Raw genomic sequence first — 8,301 nt, 5'->3', positions numbered from 1 at the left:
GGGGGGGTTGTGATTAAACTCTGGTGAATTGCGTACTGTGGTGATTGGGGTATGAAAGCCCCGCAGTTGCAATGATCGGACGCGCCTAGCGTGTCCTTTAGTTGATGGTAGGGAAATGAAGGCCCTTGTCAGCTCACCTAAGTATTCATGGAAGTTTGGCATAAGGTCGCTGTGGTAGGGGTATGAAGGCCCCGTCAGCGCATGCACAATCGGGCGCACGAGCGCTTAGCGGAGTCGAATGCCGCTCAAGTGCCTGTCCGGTGCATCGGGTGTGTGTGATACGAGGGCAATGAGGTTCGCACGGGGGCTCGCCTCCCGTGTGCTACCGGACTTGACAACATATAGAACGTGGTGTTTGCTCCTCCGGGTGCAATGGGACAATGAACATTCGAACGCAAAGTCGGAATTCTGGTTGATCCTACCAGTAATATACGCTCGTCTCAAAGGTTAAGCCATGCATGTCTAAGTACAAACAGATTTAATGTGAAACCGCATAAGGCTCAGTATAACAGCTATAATTTACGAGATCATCAACCTAGTTACTTGGATAACTGTGGAAAATCTAGAGCTAATACATGCAACATGCCAGGACCCTCGCGGGAACTGGTGCACTTATTAGTCAAACCAATCGCGGGTTCTCCGTGTCATTGAGTTGAAGTCTGGATAATGATGCTGATCGTATGGTCTCGCACCGACGACAGATCTCGCAAATATCTGCCCTATCAACTATGGATGGTAGTATAGAGGACTACCATGGTTGCAACGGGTAACGGGGAATCAGGGTTCGATTCCGGAGAGGGAGCCTGAGAAATGGCTACCACATCCAAGGAAGGCAGCAGGCGCGTAAATTACCCAATCCCGGGACGGGGAGGTAGTGACGAGAAATAACAATATGAAACTCTTTAATGATGTTTCATAATTGGAATGAGTAGAGCATAAATCCTTCTACGAGGATCAAGTGGAGGGCAAGTCTGGTGCCAGCAGCCGCGGTAATTCCAGCTCCACTAGCGTATATTAAAATTGTTGCGGTTAAAACGTTCGAAGTTGATACTTGTCCAACACAGTCCGGCTCCGCCGACCCGGTCAACCCGTGGTCGGTGGGCCAAGTCGGAATCTGGTTGCGACTCAATGGTGTGGTAGGGCACCAAGTCTGTGTCATGGTGTGCCCTTCAACGGGTGCAAGTGTAACATAGAGCTCGACCGCTCACGTTTACCTTGAACAAATTAGAGTGCTTAAAGCAGGGTGCCCAAACGCCCTAGAATAATCTTGCATGGAATAATGGAATACGACCTTGGTCTAATCTTTCATTGGTTTGTACTCAGACCGGAGGTAATGATTAACAGAAGTAGTTGGGGACACTAGTATTACGGCGCGAGAGGTGAAATTCGTAGACCGTCGTAAGACTAACTAAAGCGAAGGCATTTGTCAAGGATGCTTTCTTTAATCAAGAACGAAAGTTAGAGGATCGAAGGCGATTAGATACCGCCCTAGTTCTAACCGTAAACGATGCCAACTAGCAATTGGGAGACGCTACAACCAGGTGCTCTCAGTAGCTTCCGGGAAACCAAAGTCAGGTTCCGGGGGAAGTATGGTTGCAAAGTTGAAACTTAAAGGAATTGACGGAAGGGCACCACAATGAAATGGAGCTTGCGGTTCAATTTGACTCAACACGGGAAAACTTACCAGGTCCGAACTTATGGAGGTGAGACAGATTAATAGCTCTTTCTCAAATTTAAGGGTAGTGGTGCATGGCCGTTCTTAGTTCGTGGATTGATTTGTCTGGTTAATTCCGATAACGAACGTGACTCACATATGCTAACTAGAACGCAGTCAGCGTTAATGCGTCGATGCCGATTGGAACGGGTTAGGACCTTTCGGTGGAGTATGACCTGACACCTTCGCTGTTCGTGTGCGCAAGTGCACTTACGGTACGCTGCTTAGCAGGACAATTTGTGTTTAGCAAAATGAGATCGAGCGATAACAGGTCCGTGATGCCCTTAGATGTTCTGGGCTACACGCGTGCTACAATGTGGGTAGCAGCGTGTCTCCTATTCCGAGAGGAACGGGAAATCACTCAAATACTCACTTAGTAGGGATTATGGATTGCAATGGTCCATATGAACTCGGAACTTCTAGTAAGTGCTGGTCATCAGCCAGCGTTGAATACGTCCCTGCCCTTTGTACACACCGCCCGTCGCTACTACCGATGGATTATTTAGTGAGGTCTTTGGAGATGATCGTTCGCTGGATCCTCGTGAACCGCGTCTGCTTTATCGAAGTTGACCGAACTTGATGATTTAGAGGAAGTAAAAGTCGTAACAAGGTTTCCGTAGGTGAACCTGCGGAAGGATCATTAGTGGCCAAGTGATCCTTCCAGAAGTCCGAACCTGCGGGTTGAGACTTCGGCACAAGTTGCCATATGATAATTGACGAAACACTATAGAAGTCCGAACCTGCGGGTTGAGACTTCGGCACAAGTTGCCATATGATAATTGACGTAACACTAACAAGTCCGAACCTGCGGGTTGAGACTTAGGCACACGTTGCCTTATACATGACTTCGAACAAATACACAAGTCCGAACCTGCGGGTTGAGACTTAGGCACAAGTTGCCTTATACATGACTTCGAACAAATACACAAGTCCGAACCTGCGGGTTGAGACTTAGGCACAAGTTGCCATATGAAAGTTGACGAAACACTAACAAGTCCGAACCTGCGGGTTGAGACTTAGGCACACGTTGCCTTATACATGACTTCGAACAAATACACAAGTCCGAACCTGCGGGTTGAGACTTAGGCACAAGTTGCCTTATACATACATTGGCCAAATAAACAGAAGTCCGAACCTGCGGGTTGAGACTTAGGCACAAGTTGCCATATTATATTCGATCAAACACTAGGTAGTCCGAACCTGCGGGTTGAGACTCAAGACCGTAACAAGATGTCACTATACAAGTCCGAACCTAAGGGTTGAGACTTAATGCGATCTAGATACCAAGTTGACATCCAATACCTGTTGAGCAAAACCAAAGATTCCCTGTTCTCGAATGATTACACTATATAACAGGGAATCATGAAGAAATCAAGCAAGCGTGAAACAAAGTCATCACTTGGGCATGCTCGATAGCCAACCACATGACCTTAACCTAAGAGAGCATGCAAACCACATGATACCTATAAACGATTAACCCGCCCTAGTTCAATCGTTCACCAAGTGATGACTTCAGTATGGCTAAGAGAAAAACTTTTAAATGGGAAAAACTCTAAGTCCGAACCTCCGGGTTGAGACTTCCGCGTCGGAGGTGGGCGCACCTCCTATCCGAAAGATGATGAATCAGGGGTGTTCGGTCAGCAATGGTCGGATTCCCCGTCGTAGTCCAACTATGACAATCAAAGTCAAGACCTCCGGGTTGAGACTTTCCGCGAGTACAAGCATAAAGGAACACGGACCAAGCCGTACCGAGAGAATCGGTACTAGAGCCCTCGTGGTTCTACATTGAGAGAGCCCTCGTGGTTCTCATTAGGGGCTTTATGCAAGTCGTACTCAATACTGTGGTTTGAAGTATAAAGTAGTCCTCGCCTGGTCCACGCTGCTTCGGCGGTCCTGGGTAAGATAGTTAATTCTAGCTTGCCCTATAGTGGAATGAGGACACTTAATGCTTCGTCTTTTAGCGGCGGCTAGACTCCTCCTCACGGGGAACGAGTTGACGCACACAGCGGCGGCTTACGCACTATGGCAATCATGGATGCCTGAAGATTCCGTGAAGTTCTCCCCTGGTCCACGCTGCCTCGGCAGTCCTGGGTAAAATGGAATATTTCCAGCTTGCCCTATAGTGGAAGAGGACTATCCAACAATACAAAGTCAAGACCTCCGGGTTGAGACTTTCCGCGTCGGTGGTGTCGCGCACCGCCTATCCGAAAGATGGTGTAACAGGGGTGTTCGATCAGCAATGGTCGGATGCCCCGTCATAGTCCAACTATGACAACCAAAGTCAAGACCTCCGGGTTGAGACTTTCCGCGTCCGGAGGTACGCGTACCGCCTACCCGAAAGATGGTGTGCTTCTGGGGTATTCGATGAGTCGGATACCCCGTCGTAGTCCAACTATGACAATACAAAGTCAAGACCTCCGGGTTGAGACTTCCGCGTCGGAGGTGCGCGCACCGCCTACCCGAAAGATGGTGAATCAGGGGTGTTCGATCAGCAATGGTCGGATGCCCCGTCGTAGTCCAACTATGACAATCAAAGTCAAGACCTCCGGGTTGAGACTTCCGCGTCCGGAGGTACGCGTACCGCCTACCCGAAAGATGGTGAATCAGGGGTGTTCGATCAGCAATGGTCGGATGCCCCGTCGTAGTCCAACTATGACAATCAAAGTCAAGACCTCCGGGTTGAGACTTCCGCGTCCGGAGGTACGCGTACCGCCTACCCGAAAGATGGTGAATCAGGGGTGTTCGATCAGCAATGGTCGGATGCCCCGTCGTAGTCCAACTATGACAATACAAAGTCAAGACCTCCGGGTTGAGACTTTTCGCGAGTACAAGCATAAAGGAACACGGACCAAGCCGTACCGAGAGAATCGGTACTAGAGCCCTCGTGGTTCTACATTGAGAGAGCCCTCGTGGTTCTCATTAGGGGCTTTATGCAAGACGTACTCAATACTGTGGTGTGAAGTATAAAGTATAGAGTCCTCCACTGGTCCACGCTGCTCCGGCGGTCCTGGGTAAGATAGTTCATTCTAGCTTGCCCTATGTGGAAGAGGACTCAATACCCTACCTGTTGAGCTTGAAACAAAGTCATCACTTGGGCATGCTCATATTGCCATACAATATTCCATTATCTACTAATGAGCATGCAGCTATATGATTATAACCTGTAAACGATTACCCCGCCGTAGTTCAGCGCTTCAACCAAGTGATGACTTCAGTATGGCTAGTGTGTGAAGTATAAAGTATAGTCCTCCCCTGGTCCACACTGCTTCGGCGGTCCTGGGTAAGATAGTTAGTTCTAGCTTGCCCTATGTGGAAGAGGACACCATACTTAATACTGTGGTGTAATGAACAAAGTATAGTCCTCCACTGGTCCACGCTGCTTTGCAGTCCTGGGTAAGATAGTTAATTCTAGCTTGCCCTATGTGGAAGAGGGCATACAAGACAAAGTATAGTTCTCCCCTGGTCCACGCTGCTCCGGCGGTCCTGGGTAAGATAGTTAATTCTAGCTTGCCCTATGTGGAAGAGAGCATACATGAACCAAGAACGAAGGTTATGATCGAGGAATGATTCGACAACTAACCGATGGTATGAAATGTGAAGAATTCAAGCAAGCACACAATCAAGTCATCACTTGGGCATGCTCGATAGCCAACCTCATGACATTAACCTAGTAGAGCATGCGAAAACCAATATATATGTAAACGATGCCTCCCTAGTTCAGCGCTTCAACCAAGTGATGACTTCAGAATGGCTAAATCAAATCGGTTCAAAACATACCATCGGTACCCTATTGAAACACACAAGTCGATATCAAACCTCTTAATTGTGTAGTCCTCCACTGGTCCACGCCGCTGCGGCGGTCCTGGGTAAGATAGTTCATTCTAGCTTGCCCTATGTGGAAGAGGGCACATTACTCAATACTGTGGTGTTATGAACAAAGTATAGTCCTCCACTGGTCCACGCTGCTTCGGCGGTCCTGGGTAAGATAGTTAATTCTAGCTTGCCCTATGTGGAAGAGGGCATACAAGACAAAGTATAGTTCTCCCCTGGTCCACGCTGCTTCGGCGGTCCTGGGTAAGATAGTTAATTCTAGCTTGCCCTATGTGGAAGAGAGCATACATGAACCAAGAACGAAGGTTATGATCGAGGAATGATTCGACAACTAACCGATGGTATGAAATGTGAAGAATTCAAGCAAGCACACAATCAAGTCATCACTTGGGCATGCTCGATAGCCAACCCTATGACATTAACCTAGTAGAGCATGCGAAACCCAATATATATGTAAACGATGCCTCCCTAGTTCAGCGCTTCAACCAAGTGATGACTTCAGAATGGCTAAATCAAATCGGTTCAAAACATACCATCGGTACCCTATTGAAACACACAAGTCGATATCAAACCTCATGATTGTGTAGTCCTCCACTGGTCCACGCCGCTGCGGCGGTCCTGGGTAAGATAGTTCATTCTAGCTTGCCCTATGTGGAAGAGGGCACATTACTCAATACTGTGGTGTTATGAACAAAGTATAGTCCTCCACTGGTCCACGCTGCTTCGGCGGTCCTGGGTAAGATAGTTAATTCTAGCTTGCCCTATGTGGAAGAGGGCATACAAGACAAAGTATAGTTCTCCCCTGGTCCACGCTGCTTCGGCGGTCCTGGGTAAGATAGTTAATTCTAGCTTGCCCTATGTGGAAGAGAGCATACATGAACCAAGAACGAAGGTTATGATCGAGGAATGATTCGACAACTAACCGATGGTATGAAATGTGAAGAATTCAAGCAAGCACACAATCAAGTCATCACTTGGGCATGCTCGATAGCCAACCCTATGACATTAACCTAGTAGAGCATGCGAAACCCAATATATATGTAAACGATGCCTCCCTAGTTCAGCGCTTCAACCAAGTGATGACTTCAGAATGGCTAAATCAAATCGGTTCAAAACATACCATCGGTACCCTATTGAAACACACAAGTCGATATCAAACCTCATGATTGTGTAGTCCTCCACTGGTCCACGCCGCTTCGGCCGTCCTGGGTAAAATGGAACATTCCAGCTTGCCCTATGTGGAAGAGGGCACATTACTCAATACTGTGGTGTGAAGTATAAAGATCAGTTCTCCCCTGGTCCACGCTGCTTCGGCGGTCCTGGGTAAGATAGTTCATTCTAGCTTGCCCTATGTGGAAGAGGACACTTAATACTTCGTCTCTAAGCGGCGGCTTGACTCCTCCCTACGGGGAACGGGTTTACGCGCACAGCGGCGGCTTACGCACTATGGCAGTCATGGATGCCTTACGTTTCTATGAAAAGTGTGTTCCTCCCCTGGTCCACGCTGCTTCGGCAGTCCTGGGTAAGATAGTTAGTTCTAGCTTGCCCTATGTGGAAGAGGACACGTAGACTTACTGTGGTGTGAAGTATAAAGTTCAGTTCTCCCCTGGTCCACGCCGCTTCGGCCGTCCTGGGTAAAATGGATTCATCCAGCTTGCCCTATGTGGAATGAGGACACTTTATGCTTCGTCTCTAAGCGGCGGCTTGCTCCTCCCTACGGGGAATGGGTATACGCGCACAGCGGCGGCTTACGTTATGGCAGTCATGGATGCCTTACGTTTCCATGAAAAGTGTGTTCCTCCCCTGGTCCACGCTGCTCCGGCAGTCCTGGGTAAGATAGTTAGTTCTAGCTTGCCCTATGTGGAAGAGGACACGTAGACTTACTGTGGTGTGAAGTATAAGGTTCAGTTCTCCCCTGGTCCACGCCGCTTCGGCCGTCCTGAGTAAAATGGATTCATCCAGCTTGCCCTATGTGGAATGAGGACACTTTATGCTTCGTCTCTAAGCGGCGGCTTGCTCCTCCCTACGGGGAACGGGTATACGCGCACAGCGGCGGCTTACGCAAGTTAGTCACCCTCGGCAGTGGATCACTCGGCTCATGGATCGATGAAGACCGCAGCTAACTGCGCGTCATAATGTGAACTGCAGGACACATGAACATTGATAAGTTGAACGCATATTGCACGTCGTGGGAACCTACCATGATGTACAGATGACTGAGCGCTTATATTTGAGAAATGTATCGCATACATTTAACTACGCCGTGACACCCGTCACGAGACGTGCACCATGATGTTAACTAGGGTCGCGACGACCCGCTAGCATTAAAGAACCCGTGGTTTACAATATACTGGCATTGGAATTCGAAGTATTTAGAGCGTCCGTGTTCCCGCGTGAGGCGGAAGTACGAGGAGAAGGCGTGCTTGTGGTGTCTGTGGTGGTGTTTACTGATGTCTAGCTTCAGCTTATTTATTTATTTAAATAGAAGCGAAGATGTCAAAGTAGCGTCGAAGCAGCAGCGAATAGCACAAATGATTCAAGTATGGAAGTTGACCAAAGGAACACAAACAAACTAGCGTATGGGCAAAGGAAGGTATCAGTGAGTTAAACCACACGCGGGCTAACAGCCCGTTAACCGAGTCCAACGGTACATATTGGACATTGAAACAAAGTAGTCGCAAGCCAGATGTGACGATAACAACCGCAAGGTACATAAGCCTCAGTTCATGTGTGACAACCCCCTGAATTTAAGCATA

At 48.4% G+C, this 8,301-nt stretch overlaps 2 non-coding genes across 2 annotated transcripts in view; both read left to right on the top strand.

Annotated features, from left to right (window-relative positions):
- The first annotated feature begins 7,616 nt into the window (after positions 1–7,616).
- LOC131270232 (5.8S ribosomal RNA) lies at positions 7,617–7,771 on the top strand. The gene has a single exon (XR_009179347.1). It is a non-coding gene; the product is annotated as a 5.8S ribosomal RNA (ribosomal RNA).
- A 488-nt stretch (positions 7,772–8,259) lies between these two features.
- LOC131270217 (large subunit ribosomal RNA) overlaps positions 8,260–8,301 on the top strand; it is a 4,091-nt gene continuing 4,049 nt past the window's right edge. Inside the window, exon 1 of the ribosomal RNA XR_009179335.1 lies at positions 8,260–8,301. This exon is cut by the window's right edge and continues 4,049 nt beyond it. This is a non-coding gene — a ribosomal RNA (large subunit ribosomal RNA).

This window comes from Anopheles coustani (genome assembly GCF_943734705.1).
Source record: "Anopheles coustani chromosome X unlocalized genomic scaffold, idAnoCousDA_361_x.2 X_unloc_17, whole genome shotgun sequence".
Classification (NCBI taxonomy): Eukaryota; Metazoa; Arthropoda; class Insecta; order Diptera; family Culicidae; genus Anopheles; species Anopheles coustani.
Note: the sequence above shows the minus strand (reverse complement) of the source record. Positions and strands in the feature narration are given on the sequence as shown.